This window comes from Ursus arctos, unplaced genomic scaffold (assembly GCF_023065955.2).
Source record: "Ursus arctos isolate Adak ecotype North America unplaced genomic scaffold, UrsArc2.0 scaffold_1, whole genome shotgun sequence".
NCBI lineage: Eukaryota > Metazoa > Chordata > Mammalia > Carnivora > Ursidae > Ursus > Ursus arctos.
Genome location: NW_026622763.1, coordinates 92,584,672 through 92,610,775, shown reverse-complemented (window position 1 = coordinate 92,610,775; position 26,104 = coordinate 92,584,672). Strand labels below are relative to the sequence as shown.

At 40.7% G+C, this 26,104-nt stretch overlaps 1 long non-coding RNA gene across 3 annotated transcripts in view; it reads left to right on the top strand.

Moving 5' to 3' along the window:
- The window catches only part of LOC123000608 (uncharacterized), a 40,303-nt gene that overhangs the window by 10,224 nt on the left and 3,975 nt on the right, over positions 1-26,104 (top strand). For all 3 annotated transcript variants that reach the window (XR_008956704.1, XR_006408693.3, XR_008956703.1), the window contains 2 exons: positions 5,205-5,297; positions 17,067-17,205. This is a non-coding gene — a long non-coding RNA (uncharacterized LOC123000608). The remainder of the gene's footprint in view (positions 1-5,204; positions 5,298-17,066; positions 17,206-26,104) is intronic.

Here is a 26,104-nt window from a genome sequence, read left to right as displayed (position 1 = left end):
TCATTGTGTGTGTGTGTGTGTGTGTGTGTGTGTGTGTGTGTGTGTGACAGAGACAGAGAAAGTGAGATTACAGATGATAGACATAGATAGATGATAGATGATAGATAGATAGATAGATAGATAGATAGATAGATAGATAGATAGATGACAGATGATTTATAGATAGACAGATGATAGGTAGAGAGAGAGAGAGATGATAGATAGAAAGGCAGACAGATAGATGATAGTCTCCACTAGATTTTGAGCTCCTGGAGTGTAACTGCCTTAACTTTTTTCCTTATCTATTTCTTCAATCATTAACTAAGTATTTCTGAGTGTCCATATGCACTGTTAGGCATGATGGAGATAATAAGACAAATTGGACTGAATTTTATTCCCTAAGAATTTACAAAATTTACAATGTAGGGAGTAAAATGTAGAAAATAAATCTAGTACAAGGTAAACATAAGTGAAATAGAGAGGTAAAAATGAAATTCATGAGAGTTCTGAGAAGACGGAAATCATTTCCACATTGAGAGAGAGAGTGAGCAGTGAAGGAGAGAAGGGAAAACTAGAAAAGACTTCGTGGAACAAGACGGGTTTTGAAGTTGTCTACCGAAGGCGGGCAGGACGTGGATGTGTGGACATGTACATTCTGCACCTAAGGGAAGCAGCATGAGTAAAGGCATAAGAAGGGGGAGAAGGAAAATGGACTCAATGGGACAATATGAAGCTACAGAGAAACAGTGAGAAACTGTTGGAATGGTAGCTTAGAATCCAGTGTCATTCTGAGGAGTCTGAACAGTATCTTCTCATTAATCTGGACCCACCAAAGAAGTGGACAAAAGTAGAAAAGGCTGGGGGTGTGTGTTAGGGGAGTATCCGTCAGCCTGTATCAAGGAACGATGGGCTCCAAGCCTATGGCACAGGTAACGGGCCTAGAGGTCTTACACGGAGACTTGACAAGGCTTGGCTCTTAGTTGCTCATGGAGGACCAGGGAGAGGAGGGAAGGGGTCCTCAGGAGCGAGGGGGATGGTGGTGCCATTGACTAAAGCCAGGAACATATGAGGATTAAACAGATTGGAAGGGGTAAAACATGATTCCCAGTGGAAATGCCAAGTAAATGTTTTTCTCTTTACAACTGCTTCCCAATTCAGCATCTGACAAGGTCATACAAAAAAATAAGTTAATAAATGTTTACTGAATTGATATTAATTTTATAATAAACATTAAAATTCTATGGTGACAGTAGTGGAAATAAAATACTCCAGAAACATCCTTGAAACTTAAGCTTGTCATCAAGGTAGACAACCAGGCCATTATATAGAATATCTCCTGGCCCCAGGTCCAGCTATCATCATGGAAAATTCTCATCACTTGGAAAGTGACTATCATTTGCTAGGTGGCTACTACAGGTAAAGCACTTAGGTGTTTTATAAACTGTATCTCACAACGTCGCCCCAGCTCTATTTCACTGAAGAGGTAACAGGGTTTGGTTACCTAAAAGCTTTCAAAGAGCAGGTAACAGCAAATCCTGCCCCAGGCAATGTTTTAAGCCCTTCATAAATATTGAACCTTTCACACCTCATCGCTCTCATGGCAAGTATTACCATCATCTCTATTCGAGGAATTAGGAAACCCGGGCATAGGAAGCTAACCAGTTGGAGCAAGGTCACACAGCAAGCAAAAGTCAGATCCAGGATTGAACCCAAGCAGGTGGGTGTTGGCATCCATGTTCTTAACCGTCACCTTACTCAGCTTCTGCAGACTTCGGTGGCATAGTGGGTTGAGAATCAAGTCTCTCTGATGCCAGAGCTCATGTTTTTCCTTCCACCTTTGCCCAGAGCAAACTTTTCTGAAGCTTCCCTCTGAGAATAAAAGAAAAATGATTATTGGATAACTGGCCCAGGATCAAATGGAAATTAATAGTGACGTCTGTAACTCATGATTCTAACACTCAGTTTAGGTTCACGTTGCCCTGCTATCAAAGAGTTAACAGTGAACGGGCTATAATCATTATGTATTTTAGGAATGTCTTTCAAAAAATATAAGTGTGCGTTTTAGTTATTTATAATAAAGGAAACATTGCACTTAAAATCTTTGGGGCAGAGGTGAATACTTGATAAATATAATCAGTGATTTTCCGTGGTTTTTACAAATCAAACTTTAAGATAAATTTCTCAAAAAAAGGTAATTTTACTTATCCACATTCAGATTTCTAGGTGCAGTTTATTATCATGAATCCCCCAATCATCCTTTAGAAACACTACAATATAGGGTTTTATTGTAGCTGTCTTTTGAGGTTGCAAATTGTTAACATCTGTCTCTTAGTATTTTTTTTTACAATACTCTAAATACTCTAATCTCTGGTTATCCTGCTAATAACTATAATTTTCTAGTCAGCTGCTATCTCTCAAGGTAGTTTAAAGGTCATTTTTTGCAATACATAAAGAAGCTTGTGAAGAAAGTGGACGTGATTTATTTTTTAGCAAGTTGAAGTCATGTTTGGATTTGGGTTTTGTATCCAAGAAGAAAGAGTCTCTGTCTAGCAATTTTGCTTCAATCTCTTATTCAATCCCAGCATGATTAATCTGGTCTATTTCATTACATTTTACTTCTGTTACCTGATGTTCCTTCTAATAGGAAAAACAGATAATATTTTCAGAAACATAATTAAAAGATACATTTATATTGTACTTTTTATATTCAAAGTGTTGGTTAATCCATATGTTATCCCTATGAGATAAAAGCATGCTGCACTTTCCCCTAGAGAGACATGTTCCTGAAAACTCTCTTAATCAAGATTTGGAGAATTACATCCACTTCATTTTCTGCAGCACCACAGTGACTGCAGAAATTACAAAACTTGAATAGATTTGTGTAAAACGCATATTCTCATTTATTGAAGGTGCCGATCAAAATATAAGAGAAGCATAAACATAAGCTATCGTGAACATATGGTGAGTTATTTGGGTTTTGTTGGTTGGTTTTGCCTTGTCTGCATCCATTACTTGCTTGTGGCGAGGAAAAAAGCCTGGGTTTCCTTTCAGTAAAATTTATCTCCACTCAACAGTTTACCTGCATGACCATGAAGATAGCTATAGTGATCCCTTCGGGGACAAACATGAGACCCACCCTTGGCCAATGGGATGCAAAATCGGGAGTCTGCAAGAACTCTTTTGGAAAGGAATATCGAACTTATATCCAGTTTATTGTTCACCAGGTACAATATCAATATGGACTGGGCCATGTCAAATTGGCTGCCATGGGGAAAAATCTAGTCTGATAGTATAGTCAAAGCAGGCTGAAATGAGATGCAAGAAACAGGGAGAGATGGTACCTTGACACCATCCCTGAATTTAGCCCCACCTATGATTACATGAAACGGGTTCTTTTCACTTAAAAATGAGTGACACCCAATTAGCTCATAAGCACAACTGATGTCTCTAGATATTAGTAAAAAATCCAATTTTACTCTAGCAGATAGTAAGTTTGAAGAGAATTTTAATGGAATCTTCTAAACGAAAATAACTGGGCAGGATTAAGTAAGAAAGGCTTCAGGCAAAACATTATCAATGTTTTGACTAAATCAAATAATTATAAAGTAGTAGCTCCTATCCCAGCAGATAAGAGTTTATATGAGGGTTTGTTATGGATTGACTTGTGTCCCCTCAGATTTCATATATATATTGAAGTCTTCACCCCTAGCACCTAAGAAGGTAACCTTGTTTGGAAATAGGGTTGTTGCAGATCTAATCACTTAAAATGGGTTCATACTAGAGTCGGGTGGGCCCCTAATCTAATATGACTATTGTCCTCATAAGGAAGGGGGTATTTGAACACAGACACATACGGGGAGAACATCATGGGAAGAAGGCAGAGATGGGTGATGCTTCTACAAGCCAGGGGATGCCAAGGATTATCAGCAAAGCACCACAAGCATGAAACAAATGGTCCCTCAGTGCCCTCAGGGGGAACCAGCCTTGCTGACCCCTTGATCTTGGAGTGCTAACCTCTTGAACTCTGGGACAACACATTTGTGTTTCTTGAGCCACCCCGTTGGTAGTACTTTGTTACAGCAGCCCCAGCAAACTAATACAGGCACTAAGGAGAATTACAGATGAAGACCAAAAAATATTCCACGGGGAAGAAAAGAGTCAAAATGAAATAGGAGAGCGTTGATCAAAGTTAGCAACATCTGCCCCAAATGTTCATAGAACAGACGTTTAAGGACTAAATTAAGATGATGGTTTCATAATGGAGATAAAGGAATATATCTGAGAAATAATATAAGGGGAAAAACTTGAAAATTGACAAGAGGAGGGATTATTGGCATGCAGGTTTGGAGGCAAAAAAGATTTTGTTTTTTGTTTGCTTTTTGAGGTCTTCAAAACTATGGGATTGGAGAATTAGAAACCAATAAGGACACTGTCCGCGAGAGAGTTTGAAAAGAATTGTGGTATGGAGTAGGAAATTCGAAGATAGAATCATAACACACTTCTAGGTACACATCTGGTCGACTTCTCAACCAAGGGGGAAAATGTAATACCACCAAGAGTGGGACAGCTGCCGTTCTGTGTCTCCTGATGTAATACTCTTAGAAAAACAAAAGGTCACCTGTTTGTATTTTTCCAAAACTATCTAGCCTGCATCAAAGTGTGAGGAAACATTCAGACAAATACAAACCCCTGAATGTTTTACAAAACCTGGGCTTCTCAAAATGTATTAATTTCAAAAAAGTCAGCAAGGGTTGGTGGAACTAGTCTAGACTAGAGGAGTGTAGAGGAGAGATATGACAGCTAAAGGGGGTGTGCAGTCCTTGAGTAGATCCTGAGCCAGAAACAAACAGACAACAAGAGGGGCGCCTGGGTGGCACAGCGGTTAAGCGTCTGCCTTCGGCTCAGGGCGTGATCCCGGCGTTATGGGATCGAGCCCCACATCCGGCTCTTCCGCTATGAGCCTGCTTCTTCCTCTCCCACTCCCCCTGCTTGTGTTCCCTCTCTCGCTGGCTGTCTCTATCTCTGTCAAATAAATAAATAAAATCTTTAAAAAAAAAAAAAAAGAAAGAAAGAAACAACAACAAAAACACACGGTGCTAAGAGACGTTATTGGCATCATTTGAATATGGACTCTACATTAGATCTACGTTAGATTAGTGTTACATTTCTTGAATGTGGTCACAATATCATGGTGAGTTTATTTTACTCTTTCAACTTTTCGGTAGGTTTGGTATTGAGGAAGAAGGACTTAAAGTAACTGGCCTGTCATCCAATTCTCCTTCCATAATGAGGGGTGTGATCCCAAGAATAGAGAAAAGGTGGGTGATCTGGTTTTATTTCCATATATACATGCTGATAACTGGAACTCCTGATAAATACGTTACTGACATTTCCAAGGCAGAGCCCAAAAATATGGAATCTTCCTTAGCATAATGTCCTTGGTTTGGGGTTGTTTAAGGTACACACACCTAGGATCTATGGATTTATGGGTTTTGCTCCTTAGAAAATGTTACATCAGGGGCGCCTGGGTGGCACAGCGGTTAAGCGTCTGCCTTCGGCTCAGGGCGTGATCCCGGCGTTCTGGGATTGAGCCCCACATCAGGCTCCTCTGCTATGAGCCTGCTTCTTCCTCTCCCACTCCCCCTGCTTGTGTTCCCTCTCTCGCTGGCTGTCTCTATCTCTATCGAATAAATAAATAAAATCTTAAAAAAAAAAAGAAAATGTTACATCAGGTAGGTGACCATCCGGGGTACAAAATTGAGATGTTTCATAACGACAGAGCTGTCCACTGTGTGAAGTAATCTGTGTACCTCCATGAGAGACCTCATCTAGTCGGGGTCAAAATGTATGTGTGTGAGGGAATAAAGGAGCCAGGGAATCACCCTCAGGGTTCCACATCTGTTCTGTGCTTCACCTGTGCCTTTTTTTTTTTTTTTTAAGAATCTTCCTTTTCTTTCTTTTTATTTCTTTCTTTCTGTCTTTCTTTCAGGACCAGGGGGAAGGGCAGAGGGAGAGAGAATCCCAAACAGACTTCATACTGAGCATGGAGCTCAACACGGGGCTCAATCTCACGACCCTGAGATCATGACCTGAGCCTAAACCAAGAGTTGGATACTTAACTGACTGTGCCACCCAGGCTCCCTCACCTGTGCCTTTTGGCTGTTTGTCTCTGAAATTATGAGTATAGGTTGGCTCTGGGAAAGATCCTTAGTTGTGAAAATCTGATTTGATAGTCTAATCCTTCGTGTGAGCTCAGCCATTTTTCAAGTTAAAAAGTTCTTTGGACAGCACGGAATGTCAGCTTTTAAATTTTTCATAAATAAGATTTGGACTAGATCTATACAAATGATGGCAGGTTGGGTTTTTTTTTTTTTTTAATAGACTATTTTTAGAGCAGTTCTAGGTTCACAGCAAAATTAAGCAGAAGATACAGAGATTCCCTGTATCTCCCCTGTCCCCACACATCCATTATCAATATCACTCACAGGAATGGTCCATTTGTTACGACTGACGAATCTGCATTGACATATCATTACCAGCCAGATGCCATACTTTACACTACCGTTCACTCTTGGTGTTGTACGTTCTATGGGTTTGGAATAAATGTATTATGATGTGTATCCACCAATAAGTTATCGTACAGAGTCGTTTCACACCCCTAAAATCCTCTGTGCTCCTCCTGTTTACCCCACACTTTCCCCTCTACCTCCTGGCAACCACTGATCTTTCGACTGTCTCCGTAATTCTGCCTTTTCCAGAATGTCATATAGTTGGAATCACACAGTGTGCAGGCTTCACAGACTGGCTTCTTTCACTTAGTAAGATGCATTTAGGGTTCCTCCGTGTCTTTTCACAGCGTGATAGCTCATTTATTTTTAGCACTGACTAGTATTCCGTTGTCCAGATGGACCACAGTTTATTTCTCCATTCACCTGCTGAAGGACATCTCGGTTAACTTTTAGTTAGTGTATCGTGTTGATTCTATAGCTAAGTCTCAGTACTGTTGCCGTTTCTTCTGGTTAGAGAGGTCATGCAGATGTGAGTGACAAGGGACATATCCCAAGGTTCGGTCACCAGCTTCTGGTGGTCAGGAGTCAGTGGTGCAGCTGCAAGAGAGTCTTGATCCCTGAGATGTGTCCTCTGGGGTCTCAGTGGCGTCTCCTCCAGGTTTCCCAACAATCTTCTAAGCCCTTAATTTCCTACATGAAATCCTGTTCTGCTCAAAATGTCTAAAGAGGTTTCTGTTTCCTGTGCTGAACTCTGAATGATGTCACTAATTACTAAGCCAAGTAATTGCTCTATTTTAGTTTGGAGATTTTTTTCTCAGGTTCTTGATCAATATTTTGCCTACCTTTAAGATTTTTAAATGTTTAAAGTAAAAATAAAAGGTAATAATAGACATACCACTTGACCAGGCAAAAAACAAACAAAACAAAAACAAAACAAAACAAAAAAACAGGGGACGACCTGTCATGTTTCACAACCTATAGGCTTTATTCATTGTACACATCTTTTTAGATAACTGTTTGTGCAGTTGCTGAGGGTTTTTTCCCTCTGCATGCAAGTTTAAGTATCTGAATTCTTATTAAGAAATAGAACAAATGCACTGAGATTTCTTTTCTGGATGCAAAAAATGGTTTGAAGATTATTTGAATCTTTTTTTTTTTTTTGATCAGCAGATATCACAGCAAACTAATCCAGAATCTAAAATTGTTAATGCCATATGTGTCATTGATTTCCATCTTGCCAATTAAATAAAGGTTACCGCCTGGGTGCTTCAAAGATTGCCTCTCTCCCTAGGCACCAACACAGTGATTCAGCTCAGCCAGGACACTCTTGCTGGCAGTCCCCAAATTCCCTCTGCAGGAATGAACGGCAGAATGCCTTCTGGGAAAGACTTCACTTAGGGAATGGCAAAACTGCTGATAACCACAGCTCCAATTTGCTGACCTTTCATGGCTCATTAAAAATGGTTCCTCTTTTCTGTTTTCCCAAAGAGACCCGAATTAATTCAACAAGCATTTATTAAGCACCTATTAGGTACCAGGCACTGGGCCAGGCACTAAGGATCCTAAGAAAAATAAGATGTGAAGCTATGTTCCTGTCCTCCATGAGGTCTGACTTGGAGTAGATGGTTACATATCTAGCTTTAACACCATGTGATCAGTTCTAGGAATTGAGTGCTCTTGGGTGGCATGGAGGCAGGAAGTGTCCAATCTCACTGTAGGAAGGGAAAGAATTGATTTGCCAAGTAGAGAAGGAGGTGACATTTGAACTCCATTGTGATGGAAGGGTTGTCCAGGCCAGAGAGATGGAAGCATAGAAGAATTCCAAGGAAAATAAGTCCAGAATGACCCAAGGCAAGAATACAAAAGAGGACCAGACTTGGTTAGGAAACTACCAAGACGGTGGCTAGGAAAAGTGTGAGGGTGAATTTTATGTGTCAGCTTGACCAGGCTATGGGAGCCAGAGATTTGGGCAAACTTTATTGTGGGTGTTTCTGTGAAGGACTTTTTGGATAAGACTAACAATTAATTTGGTAGACTGAGTAAAGCAAATTCTCTCCCCTAATGTAGGTGGGCCTCATCCCATCAGTTGAAGACCTGAATAGAGCATAAAGACTGACCTGCCTTATTTAGGAATAAGACAGAACTCCTGCCTGACTGCCTTTGAGCTAGGACATCATTTGTTTTTTGGGTTTTGGGTTTTGGGTTTGGGTTTTTTTTTGTTTTTTTTTTTTCCCTGCCTTTGGACTCAAACTGAAACATCTGCTCCTCCTGGGTCCCAAAGCATCCAGACTAGAACTCCACCATTGGGTCTTCAGGAATTGCCAAATGCACATCTTGGGACTTGTCAACTTCCATAGTCTCATGAGACACGCACACACATACACACACACACACACACACACACACACACACACACACATTGTATTGGTTCTGTTCTCTAGAGATCTCTGGCTCATACAAAAGAAAGGGTGGCATGAGATGAGGTTGGGACAGTAAACACAACTAGAATGTGAAGAATCTCACAGGCTGTTCTACGTATATTAAAAAACATCTAATATTTCTTTTCAGTATTATAACTGTTATTGTTGACAATGCTGCCATTTATTTCATGGGTGGACAAGACACTCTTCCGAGTGCTCTGTAAGTACCAGCTCATGTATTCCTGGCAGCCCATTTATGAGGGAGGCACTGTCACGCCCCCCAACCCCTACAGAGGCACACATGAGGCACAGAGAAGTGACCAGCGCTAGGTCTCACGCTGCTGAGTGGCAAAGCCTGGGTCACAACCCAGACAGTCATGTCTCCGGAGTCTGTGCTCTGTTGCTGCTTTGTCGATGCTCTGATATTGAACTAATTCTACAGGTAGTTTTGATCAAGGGATATAGATCAAGTTTGCCATTTGAGGAAGAGGATGGTGTTGGTAAGATAGAGAACGAGTCAGAGAATGGAAAGGACAGAGTAGGGCAGAAATCTGAGATGAGATGTGGTGATGTGATTAGAGTCTGGCCTGGACCAGGAGTGCTGGGAACCGGGAAGGGGATGATCCAAGAAACCTCTTCTCAAGACAGCGTCACCATGATTCGGGAGCTTACGGGGTAATGACAATGAGGAAAAAGAGGTAAAAATCAGCGTGATTAGGAATTGCTGAATGACTACCTGAGCGGGCAAGCATTTTGTGCGAGAAGAGAGCTAGAGGTGATGTAGAAATGGAAATTGAGACAATCACAGAGAGGAATTTGAATCTCAATTCAGAAGAGAGGTCAGATTAGAGAAATAAAGCTGGGAGTTGTAATAGTTTCCTAGGGTTGCGGGACAGAGTACCACAAACGCCCTGTCTTAAAGCAACACAGTTCTGGAGGGCGGAAGTCCAAAATCAAGGTGTGGACAGAGCCACACTCCCCCTGCAGGCTCTGGGGGAGAATCACTCATTCCCGGCCTGGTTCCGGTGACGGCTGGGGTTCCTCTGGGGTCCCTTGGCTTGTGGCCACTTCCTGGCAATTACTGTCTCCCTCTACGTGCCTCATCCTCTAGGAGTGGGTTGAACCCCTTCTACTTCTTAAAAGAACATCTGTGATGGCATTTGGGGGCCACAAAAAATCACCGAGGATTATCTCTGTATCTCAGTATTCTTAATTTAATCACACCCACAAAGACCCCTTTGCCCACTTAGGTGACATTTATAGTTCCAGGCATGAGGACCTGATCATTTTGGGTAGTTAGTCTTCAGTCTCCTGCCGCAGGCGTCTGGAAGTGGAAGAGGAGAGGTGAGATGAATCACCAAGGGTGAGAGATGGCAGGAAGCCCCCACTGGGGGAGGGGAAGCGGCCCCTCGACTACAAATCCCACTTTGCCCCTTCTTGCATGCACCGGACCAAGCGGCGCGGGCGCTTTGGACCGTATTTTCTCCCCCGCCAAATGATGCAGGGCCACTGCATGATTTTTCTCTCGAGAAGAAAATGTTAAGTGCGCATTTCATCTAAATAAGTGCGCAGAGTCCTTTGGAGCCGCGGCTGTTTCAAAATAATATCACTTTACCTAAATAACAATATTAAAATGAGAGGATAAATCCAAAATTGTCCATAATCCTTTCATTTAACCAAATCAGTGTTTTCATTTGTATGACATTTTCGAGTCCTTGAGCAAGCACACATTCGATTTTTACATATTGGCCACACTTTTGTAGGTAGAATTTTATAATCTGTTTCGTTATTTAAAATGTCACTGTGATTATGTTTCCATTCTGCTACCATCCTTTCTTCTAGAAGCTCCCATGTTCCCTTCCCTGCCCATGCTGGCGGTCACGTTGTGCGGTTAAAATGAGACGTATTCCCTCTGAGCGGAGGGTAGGAGGGGTGGGGAGTTGAGGAGGGTGGAGGGGCGGAGAGGCTGGGGGGGGGGGGGGAGCCAGGGGAGAGGAGAGGGGGGAGGGGCAGGAGCTGGGCTGGGGGTGGGGGTGTGGAGCAAGGCATGCTTGTACCCCCACGGGCCCCCCTCCAGCAGCCCCAGTGCTAACCAGCTCCAGTTAAGGTTTTTTTCTGTTCCAAACTAAGATTCTCATTCCTACCCAGGTGAAAATACACCAGTATGCAAATACTTGAGGTAACTTCTCCTAAAGCTTTCATTTTAGATCAAGCTTGAAACAACACTTGAGAGAGTTAAGATACGTCCTGTATTGAACTTGCTTAGCTTTCCACTTAGGTGACCCCTCAGCTGTGGCTCCTCAAAAAATTAAATCCCATTCAAGCATACCTGCTACGAGCTCTATCGACACCAGTTTACAGGACATGAAATAACTGCTAAGAGAAAGTCTCGATGTCAGTCATATCTACCCTGCATGGGAGTGCTGAGCATAATGTGAGACTGCCCCACTTTTCTGCAATAAATAGCAATCTGAATATAGCCGCAAAACTTCTGAGCCATTCTTGGAAATGTATTTATTCTATTTGGTCTTTGCTTTTTTTTTTTTTTTTTTCCAGGAGGACTCTTCCCTTAAATAACCTCACAGTCCACAGACACATGCTTACACACACACACATACACATACTCTCTCTCTCTCCCTCTGCTCTACCCCCCCCCCCGCCCACACACATACCACAGGGGAAAAAAATTTTGCTTGAACTATCGCAGTCTGTTATAATCAATTTTTGTTCAGTATGTATTAAATTTTGAAATGGTACCAAAGAGCATGAAACTAAAAGAATCAATCATCCTTTATCATGTCCTTTCAGGATGAAATTAACTTGAAATGGTCATTCTTGTTTCTTTCCACTGGAAGAGAAAAAAATAGCTTATGGGTGAGAGTTAAAATCTGGGACACTGAACACCTGCTGTAGGGGAGTAAGGTTCTTGGTGTGGGAATTTAACAATCTTCAAGGTGTTACAGTTCACACAGATGTTCGGATAGTGGTGAAAATACTGCATGTAACTCAGCACCCTGTAACACCGGACACAGAAACTCTGGCTCAGGTCTGCTGTCAGCTGCTCTTCTGCCTCGTGTTCACTCTGCAGGAAGCTGCCTGGATCTGTGTGGCTTGGGCAGGTTATTTAACCTCTCAGTGCCTCAGTTCCTGCATCTTTGGGGAGGATGGGGCTAATAGTGCCTTCCTTAAACAGAGGTTGATAGGTTCAAACCAAATGATGCATGTGAAATAGAGGGTCGTGCCTGTTGTTTAGTAAGTGCTCAATAAATCCTAGCTGCATTATCCAGCTTTTTACTCTATAGAACACTTTCATCATCCATCCTAATCATGCCATTTTACCAGTGTTCCTTGAGGACAATTTGTGTGAATCCCCATCAGTCTTCAAATCTCCCTGCTCTGCCTTCCAGCTTCACCATGCAATAGTCATGTGAAAATTCCACAGTCGCCCCGTGGGGCCATGTTGAAACACACAGACCTTTGGGACGGGAAGTCCAGGTGCAGCCCAGCATCAGTTGGTGAAGCCGGCTTACCACTTGAGTATTACACATGAAACCCTGGATGACACAGAGGAGAATAGAAAACAGTGGTTGGTACCCACCTCCCAACGAGTTAAATGAAACCAACACATGTGAACCTCCAGATTGGCCTGTAATTGAAAAAAAGGTTGGCACCATGCAGTTTGCCAGCTTTCCAAACGACATTCTGACCTTTTTGTTTTCATTTTCTATTTATCTGTTATTGAATATCTTTGGATACTGTGATGCCGACACAACAGAACTCAGTGGCAGATTTTCCTTTTCTTGCAAAAAGGATCAAATGATAGGATTCAAAGCTGTGAAAATCTCTTACTTTAAAATGATTTAAACAATAACTTTTTAAAAAATAATCTCTGTCATCATAGAACTCATTGCTGGAAAAGTCCTTAAATCCTCAAACACAATGATTAATTTTCTCAAATGGAGAAACTGAGATCTAGAAAAGTAAATATATTTCATCCGGAAAGGCTCTTAAAATTACCCAACTGTGGGTCATTCTTTGAGGATTAGATTATATGACTCATTATCTACGTTGATTCAATTAGCTACATAATTGATCAAATTAACTATATAATCTATGCAACTGACCAATCTTTACCAAATCAGGCCTTACATTACATAATTGTTTAGGTTTTGATATGTCATCTAAATCATTCTTCACACCAGTCCTCTGATAAAGGCATTATAATACACCTCTGTTCAGATAACTATGCATGGTGACAGGTGTTAACTGCAATTATTGTGGTGATCATTTCACCACATATACAAATATCAAATCATTCCATTTACACTTGAAACTAATATAATGTTGCATGTCAGCTGTACCTCAATTAAAATCACAAATTTCCACCCTTTTTGGGAAAAAAATGAGAAATTTAGACCTGGAAATTAGTTTATCTACCAGTGGCCCCATAGCTGGCAAGTGGCAGAGTTGAAACTTGAACTCAAGCTTTTTGAATCTCTATTCCATGTTCCTCCTAAGGAAATTTCCCTAAGAATAATGAATAGCTTGTCATAGGGAATTATTTTAATTACCTAAGAACTAGACCAACTGGAAATGGAGCACATATTGGAAACATGTGGTGGAAGCAGGGATACCAGGGCTAAAGGAAGAGTTTAGGTAGATTTAATCTCAAAATAAAAGCTTTAACTACTTACCAATATTGTTGCACCCTAGGCCGTGAATATGCTAAAGTTTGGTAGGAAAAAGGTATTTGATTTTGTTTTCTGGGATTCAACCATATTTTCACAAACTAGCCCATGTGTATAAAGAAACATCTGAAGTTGAAATCAATCATAAGGGGTGCCTGGGTGGTGCAGTCGTTAAGCGTCTGCCTTCGGCTCAGGGTGCGATCCCGGCATTCTGGGATCGAGCCCCACATCAGGCTTCTCCACTGGGAGCCTGCTTCTTCCTCTTCCACTCCCCCTGCTTGTGTTCCCTCTCTCGCTGGCTGTCTCTCTCTGTCAAAATAAATAAATAAAATCTTTAAAAAAATTAAAAAAAAAATCATAAAAGCCTCCTGAAGCCCCCCCACCCCACCAAATATTTTAAGTGGCTACAAGAATTCCATCCTTGCTGGTCCTGAAGTATCATTATTTTTTCAGGAGCCAAAACTGCAAGTACAGAAGAGGAAGACCTTTTTATGAGAATAGCTGAACACTGATAGAGCCATTTCCTCAAATGATACTTACCTTTAAGTAACAGTGCCATAAGAAGTAGATTTAATGCAGGTGTTTGGGGGAATATTAAGTTCCAGCACAGGATTAAATTCGCCGTGCCTAGAAAACTGGCAGGGCTCCTCCCCCTTTGGTACTAACACATCTTTTCAGACACAGCATTGAAAAGATGCATAATTGTGCATAGCTCCCACTCTGCAATCTACATAATATTCTTGCCTGTATCATAGCCCTTTTCTTAAATCTAGAGAAATGTTCACTCTTTCATATTTTAATTAAGTTGGTTGGTTTAACCAGCTGTGCCTTAAAAAAGGTAACCACCCAGGACTCCGCACTGACACCAGCTCTGTTCAATAGCAGTAGACTATAAACAGGCCAGTCCGACTGGCGTATAACTAGCCACATGGGAACAGGTAAGAAAGCGAGGTTAGCTAAGCGCCTTCTCCTTTCCCCCAACACCCCCCAGAGCACCTGTATTAGAATCATTTCAAGTTCATATCCACAGGGTGACGCCTGGAGGAGGTCTGCTCTTCTCCCTGGATGATGCATTTAGTCCTTAGAAAATACTCTTGAAATATTACCTTGATTCCCAGGAGGCAAGGAAATGTGGCAAAGGATGGAAAGAAGAGAAGATGAGGGCAAAAATGTTCTTTCTTATTCAGCCGTCCTAGTGGTGAAGGTAGATGATGGACTATGGTAGAAGCAGTTGGGTAGCCGTGCGGGTGTAGTGTGCATGTGTGCGCATGTATGTATGTTTGTAAGTCTATGTTTGTGTCTGTGCATTTACTCATCATTACAGTTTTTAAAGAAAGAGTCCAGTACAAACTACCTCTTTATTTACAAATCCATTGATCTATAATATCTGTGTACATGTGGGCGGCTGGGTGGCTCAGTTGGCCAAGTGTCCCACTCTTGGTTTTGGCTCAGGTCATGATACCCAGGGTGGTGGAATTGAGCCCCGTATGGGGCTCCACATTTGGTGGGGAGTCTGCTTGAGATTCTCTCTCTCCCTCTTCCTCTGCCCCTCCCCCACTTAGGCACGTGTGCATGCCCTCTCTCTCTCTCTAAAATAAATAAGTAAGCCTTAAAAAAATGTGTGTGTGTGTGTGTGTGTGTGTGTGTGTGTGTGAAAAGGGTGTATTCCTCTCCAAATACACCGTAGTCCACTAGAGCAGATACGTACTATATCCTTAACCCAAGGATGGAAATTCAAAATCCTAAACTACCTCTTTAACTGTTTCAGGACTGGGCTCCCTTTTGGTCACACAGAGCTCCTTTCTCAAGGTGTTATTGTGTGACTAGCACCCATGACAATGCCCAGTTTCCTCATAGACACGTTTCCAATCAGAGTACTTGGAGATGAATCTTAAAAAGAAAGTCAAAAAGTTCACGTCCACTTTCACGCTTAAAAGGGGTAGTTTCCCTTGTAAGTAACAATAAATAACAATTTACCGTCATGTGCGGGCAGCATGTTAGGACCTTTACACACATTATCTCTAATTCTAAAAACAGTTCTACAAGTCAGATATTACCAACCCTACTTGATGGACGAAAATAAGAACACATTGACGTTAAGTGGTTTATCCATCATCACACAGAAAGGACCCGGAAATCGAACTGAGGTCTCTCTGGGTCCAAGCCCCTGGGTTTCCCTTAGGGAGGGTCTGCAGCTCTTACCAACACTCCAGGGAGGCTAATTTTTTATCCATTTGTTATTATCTGTTTTCAACTTCACAAGAAATGCATGGGAATTGTGGAAAAGTTAGAAAATGCACATTAACAAAGACCAAAACAGAGTAAGAAATATAATTACTTGAATTCCCAATAAATTAGCACCATTAACTTATAGGAGTATATTCCTCAGCTTTTTCTTACCTCTGTATCTATACAGATATCTATGTCTTACCTCTATATCAATATATTCACATCTATAAAGATATCCAATTATATCCATGTAATAGTATCTGTAGAGGTATCTATATACTCTACATTTAGTGGCATCTAATCTAGTTTAATATTCCATATAATAATGCATTTTTAAACAAAAATTGGAAAGATATTATAAATACTGCTTTACGGGATTTTTGTTGTTCTTTTTCCTCTTAAATCCTAAGCAGAGTGTATTCTTTTGGTAGCTAGATATTCACCTTTGTTACAATAATTTGGTAAATAAGTATCGGTTTGCATCACCTCCCTGTGTTGTAATGTACAAGGTCCCATGTATCAGGCACCATATGAACAGCTATCAAGGCTGCACAGGGTAACCTAGTATGGATGCAATATAATGTACTTTACCAGTTTCCTGTTGTTGAATATTTAAGCAGCTTCCAAATTTTACCATCATTAACAATGTTGTGCTAAGTATCACTGTGTGTGTGTGTGTGTGTGTGTGTGTGTGTGTTAATAAGCACATGACAGTAAATTGTTATTTATTGTTACTGTCATTGGGAGACTATCCCTTTTTTTTTTTTTAAGATTTTATTTATTTATTATTTGACAGAGAGAGACAGCCAGCGAGAGAGGGAACACAAGCAGGGGGAGTGGGAGAGGAAGAAGCAGGCTTCCAGCGGAGAAGCCTGATGTGGGGCTCGATCCCATAACGCTGGGATCACACCCTGAGCCGAAGGCAGACGCCCAACGACTGAGCCACCCAGGCGCCCCAAGGAAGACTATCCCTTTTAAGTGTGAAGGCAGATGTGAACATATATATATATACATATGTATATATATATACACATATATATGTGTATATATATATATGTACATATATATATATATAATCTTGTGCATTTATAAGATTATTTAAAACTTTTTAGAATAAAATTTTAGAGGAGTAATTACTTGACCAAATACTCTTAAATACATATGAAAAGTTTGGGTAACATATTATTGAATTGCAGTATAATTTCAATCCAATAATATTTTATCACTTTACTCCCTTGCAGATCAAAGTGAATGAAACGTTTTCAGACTAGAGATAGTGGCCAAATAACTCGGTTGTGGAGCTGCATACACACCATGTTCATACCAGTGCAAGGAACGTGATTTGTCGTAGTTTTTGAAGTCCAAAGAAACAACAGAACGGTATGTTGATATAACATCAACCAACATTCACTGAGTGCTTACCAAGACTGATATTCAGATCAACATGCTGGTTAAAGTCTTCTGATTGGTTGCTGTCCATGCTGAACTGTTACGTATTTTAAATATCACCTGGTACTTACCATATGCTAGGTTCCATCCTGACCCTGGAATATAGCAGTGTACAAAATCCCAGATCTCTGAATTCATGATACTTATATTCTCGCCTACAAATACATGCATAAAATATACAGTATCTGCAGTGAGTATACCAAAGGTAAAATAAGGCTTAATATCCTTCCAGTTTAGTTAGAGACACAGCACTTAAACATATGCAACAATTAAAAGCAAAGATTACACTGAGTTTCAGGACATAGTAATTTTATGATAAGAATATGGATACATTGATCGACCCAGGTGCAACCCGGCCCCCGGGTCTGCCACCCTTCCCATGTCTCCCATACGTTACCTGTGGCCTGAAATGCCACATTTTCTTTCCTTGGAGGCAAATCTTTCCTGATGAGCTTTTGGGCAGCATATTATGCCACCCCCAGTCCTGCTGGCGGTGGAGGAGGACATGGCATCTCCAATCTGCTCGTTTCTTTCAGGCGTCCTAATTGGAAGTCCTGCCTAGAACACATGGCCAGAGCAAGGAGCCAAGAGAAGAACAAAGGACAACTGCTCACATGTGTTCCTTCCCAATCTGGTCCAGGCTTTCTGGCTCAGCACAGAGAGTCGGCAGTGCAAACCGCTAAATGGTGCAGGGTCAGAAGCAATGAGTGGTCACATCCCCGGTGGGCCGTGGGCCTGCTAGAAGAGACACCAGCTAGATTAATTTTACAAAGGAACTAAGGTGGAGATTGGAAAATGAGATAAAATGGAAGGGAAAACTTATAAAAGAGGAAAACCCACATTTCTGTACCTAATGCCTTTCTAGAATTAAAAATGCACAAAGAGGCGAAGGCTTTCTTTTTCTTAAAATTTAAAAAATTAATCTTTTGAGGACACATTATGCTGATAATATGGGGAGAACATTGAGGTAGAAATGGCCGGCCTTGGATTTTAAGCCAAGCTCTAACATAAACTCTTTCTATGGTTTCAATTCATAAACTCATGTATGTGGTACGAATCCTACTCAACATCTTAGATGTGTCACTTACGGACTCTTCCAAGACCAGAGCAATAGGAGTTGGTGAGACATAAGGTGAGATTTGGGGTAGGAATAGTTTCACCTAACTGTTGAAGAATAAAATTGGTCAAACATCTTTCCTAGACAATCCACATGTAAAAGACTGAGAGGGTAAGGGTACAAATAGAAGTCTACTTGGCGAATGTTTTACAAAGAGGCGTGATTTTTCCAAGGTAATCAATCCAGAGAAGTTTCACTCCATATTGACTTCTAGTTTGTACTCAAAATCTTCATAGGCCTTACTCAAGACCCACCTTTCCACCACCTCTATTCAAAGCACGTGTGCGTGGACATGCATACACAAGTCACACGTCAATTTTTTTTTTAATAAAAAGAAACAACAACTCTGAAAAGCCAGCAGAAATATCTGAAATTCTTGGAACCATATTTTTTGGGAATGCAGGATTTTGCGGATTTCCGAAGGATAAGGGAGTACAAGCTCCCTATATTATGTAACACCCTCACAAGCACCTCACAAGCAAACACATTAAGATCTTTGCAGGAAAACATATGAATGTCCACTCTACCTGAGATAAACAAAGACCACATGCATCCTCACATCAGCGCAGGTCAAGTTTTACCAAATAAGGTTCAGTGACCAAGTTACAAAAAATGGTTTTAATTGTTAGAGCTTTTGGGATTTCCAAATTGCGAATGAACTGACTAATGAACTGTGTATCTCCCGACACTTTCCCTTTATTCAATTCTACCAGTGATTGGGATCCTAACCAAATTATGACATAATTATCATCACCTATAAATATTTATTGATTACCAATTGAAGAAGATGGGGCATTTACTCAGGATGACACAGCTTTTCCCATCAGCTGCTTATACACCATAGACAGTGCAGAAATTTGAAATGCTGTATGACTAGAACATGATAAAAGTCTTAGTTATACGTTATATAAAATTATAGTGGTTTTGTTTAAATGTGAGGTTGTGTTTTTTGTTTCGTTTTGTTTTTTGGACGAAAGGTTAGTTTGTTGCCTAATTCCCATTCTTCCATCTTAACACTTCTTCTCTTCCCCCTCTTCTTCTCCTGCCTCAGCTCTGTCACCATTTCCTTAGGGCAGGGTCCTTGCCTGTCCTAAATAGGTAAACGTGCTCTGTTAAGTTTTTATGCATTAGGGGTGCCTGAGTGGCTCAGTCGGTTAAGCATTGGGCTCTTGATTTTAGCTCAGGTCATGATCTCAGGGTCTTGAGATAAAGCCCCGAGATGGGCTTTGCACTCAGAGCTCTGAGCTCAGCACAGTTTGCTGGAGATTCTCTCTCTCCCTCTCCCTCTGCCCCTCCCCTTTCTCTCTCTATCTCTGTCAAATAAATAAATAAATTTTTTTAAAAAAAGTTTTCATGCATCATGTACATGTCCTCCATGGAAAGTATACAATTATTTTGTGATTTTCAAAAATTAGTATCTTACTCTCCTCTAGACCAGAGATATGTCTGAGGTTTTTTTCCCACCATTATTTCTTCAACATCTAGCAAAGTGTTAAACACAGAGAAGTACCAAATAATACATATTGGATGGGTGGATGGATGGATGGATGGATGGAAGGATAGTTGATTGGTCTAGTATAAGCGGATCATTAGGGTCAAGTTGAGGTTAAAGTGAAAATGAAGCTTTGTCTCCTTTTGCATAAAGTAGAAATAAGAGGGTAAATACATATTGGGGGGGTATTCCAAGACACTATTGACAAGATTATTTATATCCAACACCCCAGTTCAGGTCTCCAGATATGTTTATATGAGAAAGAATAATTTGGAAATCTTGACCTCTAGCTTGAGACAAAATAGCTTAAAAGCTCTGAAAAAGAAGAGGATCCAAAATTCAAACCTTAAAATAAAAATAGGATTAATGCAGAAAGACCCTCTTTAATCTTGGGTACATTTTTATTTCGACGAAATCTGTAGGAAAACTGAGCTTGGGAAGAAATTATTTGCAAGTGGTGATGGGTGAAGATGTAGCTCAAATGAATTCATTCGACAGTCCTAAAAGGTGGCCATAATTTCCTAAAAGAACAAACATGTTCTCTGCAAACAGATTTTCTTTTCTTTCTCTCCTGGCCGATATCTTAAAAATAATCAAATGCATGCAAATAAGAAAAGGAAACCAATGAACTTCTAACTAATAGGAGTCATCCTGAGGGTATGAATAAAAAGAAACAGAGAAGAGGAGGGCATGGAATCCATTAAACTCTCCAAGTATCCGAAACCTGCCAGCAATAGCAAAAATGAAAATGAAACCTTACCTTTTTGAAGTTCTTCCATTACTAATTGAAAGGTAGGAAGACTGGGTCTCTATGCCTTACGAAATACAGACTTAACAGATGTCTTTATTGAAGACTCTGCTGTTCTAAAGGAAAGGAAGATGGATAGCTCTTCCTAAGCCCTTTTGTCGTGGCATACCCAAGTTCTGTCACCTAAACCTGATACACTGTTAAACAATTGGCTAGGGTGTTGTCTTGACAGATTATTCGCCATGCTGGAAATGAGGACATATTTGCTGCACCACTCACTTCTCTTGCTGGAAATGTTCCTAATGAGCAACATTACCAGCAGGAATTATTCTTGTGTTTGGGACCCTCTCTCTAAATGGGAAAGGAAAAGTCAAGTTTAAAGCTAAACTCTACAAATTAAAGGAATAAAAAAGGATTCTTAAGTAAAAGAATGGCACTAAGAGGAGGTTAAGTGACTTTGTCCTTTATCTGAAAATCATTTCAAATTAATCACATCCCTCTAAAGCCCATTAGTGAGCAATATTTTTTATGAGTAATATTTGAACTTGTTTGTTCATTTCGATATTTTAAGGAATTTTACTTTGTATCTATAGTTTGAAACTCTTATTCAAAGCAACCAATTCTGAAAGATGGTACTTCTTTGATGTGATAAAGGCCTTCATCAACACATATGAATGAGGGTGTAAAGCCTGGAAGACATAAACGTTTGCTTCCCCTGCCTCCAGCATCAGCAGAGGTGATAGTGTCATATGATGATTTCTACTTCATTCTATGTCAAAACATGCGCGTGGTATGGAAGCAGTTATTATCTCAAATGATCGTTTGGGTCTTCATCACTCTTGTAAAGATCTGCCAAGGAAGATTTTGCACCTGTACTGACTCATGGGCATGCAATGGTGTAACCGTATCTATATACACACCAATATGCCCGTGCATTTGTGCATCTCGATGGATATTATGCAAACATGAATGTGTAGCTATATGTCCAAATGTGTTTATGCATTCAGTTTTGACCCATCCTTTACAATCAAGACAACATCTGCTATTCAACTTTTCTCGCAAACAAAAGAGGAGGAATCAGAGAAAGGACGACCTAATTTTACTACATAGTTTTAAAACTTTACCGTACTCACAACTGATCTGGAGTACTGGTGAAATAGACTGATTTCTAAGGCCCAGGATTCTGCATTGGATCAATTCCTCCACGGTGTGAGTGTCTTGTTACCCACTATAAATATTATGGCCTAGTGGCCAAGCCAATTTTAGGCCAACTTACAGTCAGGGATGTTCGCCCCTAGAAAGGGAGTTAGCAAACTCCAATCCGTTGCCTGCTTTGGTTCAGTCTGAGAGCTAAAAGTGGTTTTTACATTTTTAAATGATTGAAAAAAATTGATAGGAGAAGAATGTTTTGTGGCACATGAAAATGATATGAAAGTCAAGGTTCAGTGTCCATAACAATGTTTTACTGGGACACAGTCATTTAGGGATCCTCTGTGGCTGTTTTACATGTTACAGCGCCAGATCAATAGTTGCAAGAGAGATTATATGGCCCACAAAGCAGAAAATATTTATTCTCTGACCCTTTGCAAAAAAGATTAATAAATAAAAAATAAAAGGGTGCTGACCCCTGTCCTAGAGCCCTACCCCTATTCTATTGGTGGCTTTTAAATCTATCCACGACATACTGTTTTACCCCTTCTCTCCTCCTCTTGTCCTTGAAGGAGGACCTGACAGCATACACCTCTTCGTCTTCAGCCGTTTTCTCATTGTAAGTCTTGGATCTTCCCACAAAATTCAAAAAATATTTCCACTATTCAAAAAAAAAAAAAGTGAAGCTTAAGGAAGACGTAGGAGAAAGTAGAGAGTCTCTACTGGTGTCCTTGAAAGAATACTATCAGAATATTCTAGTACCAGAGGAGTAAAATAATACTATAAGAATGAAGGGCTTTATGGTATACAGACCTGCTCATACCCAGAATTATTTGAGGAAAGTTAGGGACTTCTGGACAATCAGGAAGGTCACAGAGAAGAAATCATGATTCTTTTATTTTTTTATAATAATTTTTTATTATATTATGTTAGTCACCATACAGTACATCCCTAGATTTTGATGTAAAGTTCCATGATTCATTACTTGTGTGTAACACCCAGTGCTCCATGCAGTACATGCCCTCCTTAATACCCATCACCGGCCTATCTCATTCCCCCACCCCCCTCCCCTCTGAAGCCCTCAGTTTGTTTCCCAGAGTCCATAGTCTCTCGTGGTTCATTCCCCCTTCTGTTTATCCCCCCTTTCTTCTTCCCCTTCTTCTCCTACAGATCTTCCTACTTCTTATGTTCCAGAAATGAGTGAAACCATATGATAATTATTTTTCTCTGCTTAACTTATTTCACTTAGCATTATCTCCTCCAGTCCTGTCCATGTTGCTGCAAATGTTATGAAATCATTCTTTTTGATGGCTGAGTAATATTCCATTGTAGATATGGACCACATCTTCTTAATCCAGTCATCTGTTGAAGGGCATCTCGGCTCCTTCCATGATTTAGCTATTGTGGACAATGCTGCTATGATTCTTTTAAATATTAATTTCAGAATTTGTTCAAAACTCAATCAATGATTTGTTGATTCTAAATAATCCTCTAGTCTGCTAGGTAAGTCTGTGGAGGTATCTTTTCTTGTGGCTTCTGCCCATGAGATATGTCTAAAGACCTCTTCCAAGTCTGATCCAAAAACAACATTCCTAGCAAGCAGGAAGGAAATCTGAGTGTTCTGGATCCTTCTTTCACAGCAACCACCACAATAGCAACTACAGTGATAATCAGTGATAACCGTATGATCATCTCTTTTTGTGTTTTTTTCTTAAGATTTATTTATTTATTCCAGAGAGAGAGAGAGAGAGCACGCAGAAGTGCAGGGGGGTTACGGAGTGGGAGGGAGAGGGAGAGAGAAACTCAAGCAGACTCCTTGCCGGGCATGGAGCCCACCAAGGGGCTCAATCTCATGACCCTGAGATCAGGACATGAGCTGCAACCAAGAGTCCGACATTTAGCCAACTGTGCCACCCAGATGCCCCATGTGTGATCATTTATTTAATGGCTACTTCTTTCCAGACTTTCTCACCCAGGGTTCCTCATCTGAATCACAGAACCCAGAAAATGTATCGCAAATTATTTTCTCAATTATCCCCAAGAAATTTGACCTTAGGCAATTGTGGGACCTGGTTATCTCCTTTATATGAGGTTGTTATTTGTACATCTGAAATCTGCAGGACAGGCAATCAGCCAGGAGAGATGGACATGAATTGGGAAAAGCAAGGTCAAACTAGAACACATAAGACTGACCCAGAACTCACATTGGTTGTTCACCAGTTCTGAGCCTCAAACCTTGAGGAAGGGGGTGTCCTGAAGATAGGACTAGCTTCATGTGTATGTGGCCTATGTAGTCACTCAGAGTCTCCTGCTAAGAAAGATCTCATGTTTGCTTTCATGCCGTGCTGGTACCATCTTGAAATTCTTAATGATATTTGAACTAGTGGCCCCATGTTTTCATTTTACACCGGGCCTTAGAAATTACGTATTTGGTTGCGCCTGCTGGAGAAGCTGGTGCTGCTGGTCATGCACCTGGCTCAGGAGCTGGAGAAACAGAAGCAGAAGATCCAGCAGGAGATACTGAGGGCCAGCTGTTGTCCCATGTCAAGCAGATGAGCCAGCAGGTGAATGGCAACATGGGTCATATGCTAAGGAGCCTCATGCTTAGCACCGACCTCCCCAGGGAACAGGAATATGGCCACTTCTTCATTTATACCATCTAAATCTCCCCCCAAAACAAATATCTCCAGTGGGCCAATACTAACTCAGAGCTGTTCAGGGAAAGGAATTGTTGAAAATGTAATATGAGCTTAGTTAAGTTGGCACACTAAACACTCACCATACAATCAAAACCACTTCAGTCAAATCCAGTGGGATGCAGTAAAGCAGAATGGAAAGAGCCACAAGACCTGAGTTCAAAGCCCAGATCTGTCACTCACTGATCAAAACCTTACACAAGTTATTTAAACTTCGAGGTTCATTTTCCTCACCTATAAAATAAATAGAGCAAAACTAACTTGCAGAATCACCGTGAGAATTTGATAAAACATCATTAATACACTTCCACCATTTTAAATAAATAAATAAATAATAATCTGAAACTTTCTGCATTCCTAAGTAAAACACGTCAACAAATGAACAATTTAAGAGAATGACCTCTTGGTTGAAAGGACCAGGGTTCTTTTTTTGCTACTGTTTTAGCCAATAGCAGCACCTCCCCAAATCTCCCCTGGGAAACCCCAAGTGATAGAAGAAGGTAAACTTACTCCTTCAGGGGCTTCTCGCTCACTAGCAGTGCAAAATTCAGTGGTCTTATTTTATCTTGAACAATCCATGGGACTTGTGTCTTCTGTGCTGTAATAGGGCTGTGTTTGTTTTAACGTAAAAAAAAATTCCTTGCATGACTTATGAGTGAAATCACTTCTGTCCCTTAAATCCTCAAGCACTGTTGATGTTACAGAAAGAGGCAGCCTTGCCCTTGGCACCTCCACAGTGGTTATGATGTGATGAAGAGTAGCCAACTGTACTGAATACTGAGTATGTATCAGATGCTACACGAAACATTTTCAATGGATGATCTAATTTCATCTTCATAACATCTTCATTTTATGAAATGGAAATCAGGAAATGAAGGCTCAGAGCTGCTAGGTAGCTCTTCTAAGATCAAAAGACCAGGTTCATAAGTGGTACAACTGATCACAAGCTTGGGATCTCAAGTCTACATTTGTAATCACTGTTCCACATTGTCTTCCCGAAAGGACTCAGTGCTAAGTTTAAGAAGCACAGTGAAGAGATCTCACTACAATGCAATCTGTAATATGTATGTGAAGCAAAGCTGATCCACAAATAATTACTTTTAAAACATATATTTGGCCAATGTGAGAGTTTAAAGCATATCGATCGGTACTCCCCAAAGCATTAGGAAAATGTGGGTGGGCAAGTGAGAAAGAAAAGGGAACAGATGGAGGTTGAGATGAAGGAAAAGAGAAAGGGAGAGACGAGAGAAATTCACTACGAATCTAAAATGAGCACCTTAAATTTGATAGGTCTGTGTGCCTTTCCTCAGTTGCAAAGTACAGGTCTGGCTGACAAGTAATTGCGTCAAAATCCAGATATTGGGAATATGTACTGGTGAAAAAAAAAAAGGCAGCCACTCCCATCTACCCAAGAAATGAGAAGCACAGGAGCTCTGGAATCCAGATTTCTGGAGCCTTGGTTCCAACTCCCCATAGAGTCAAACCCAACAAGGCTAATGCGAGACTGTAAAGAACCCCTTGGGCATAATACCCTCAACAAGTAAATGTGCCTCCTCCTAGAAGCCCTAGAAAATCCCAGGGGCCAGAACCAATACTTCTGACCTATTCTAGTAGCAGAGGCTACAGCT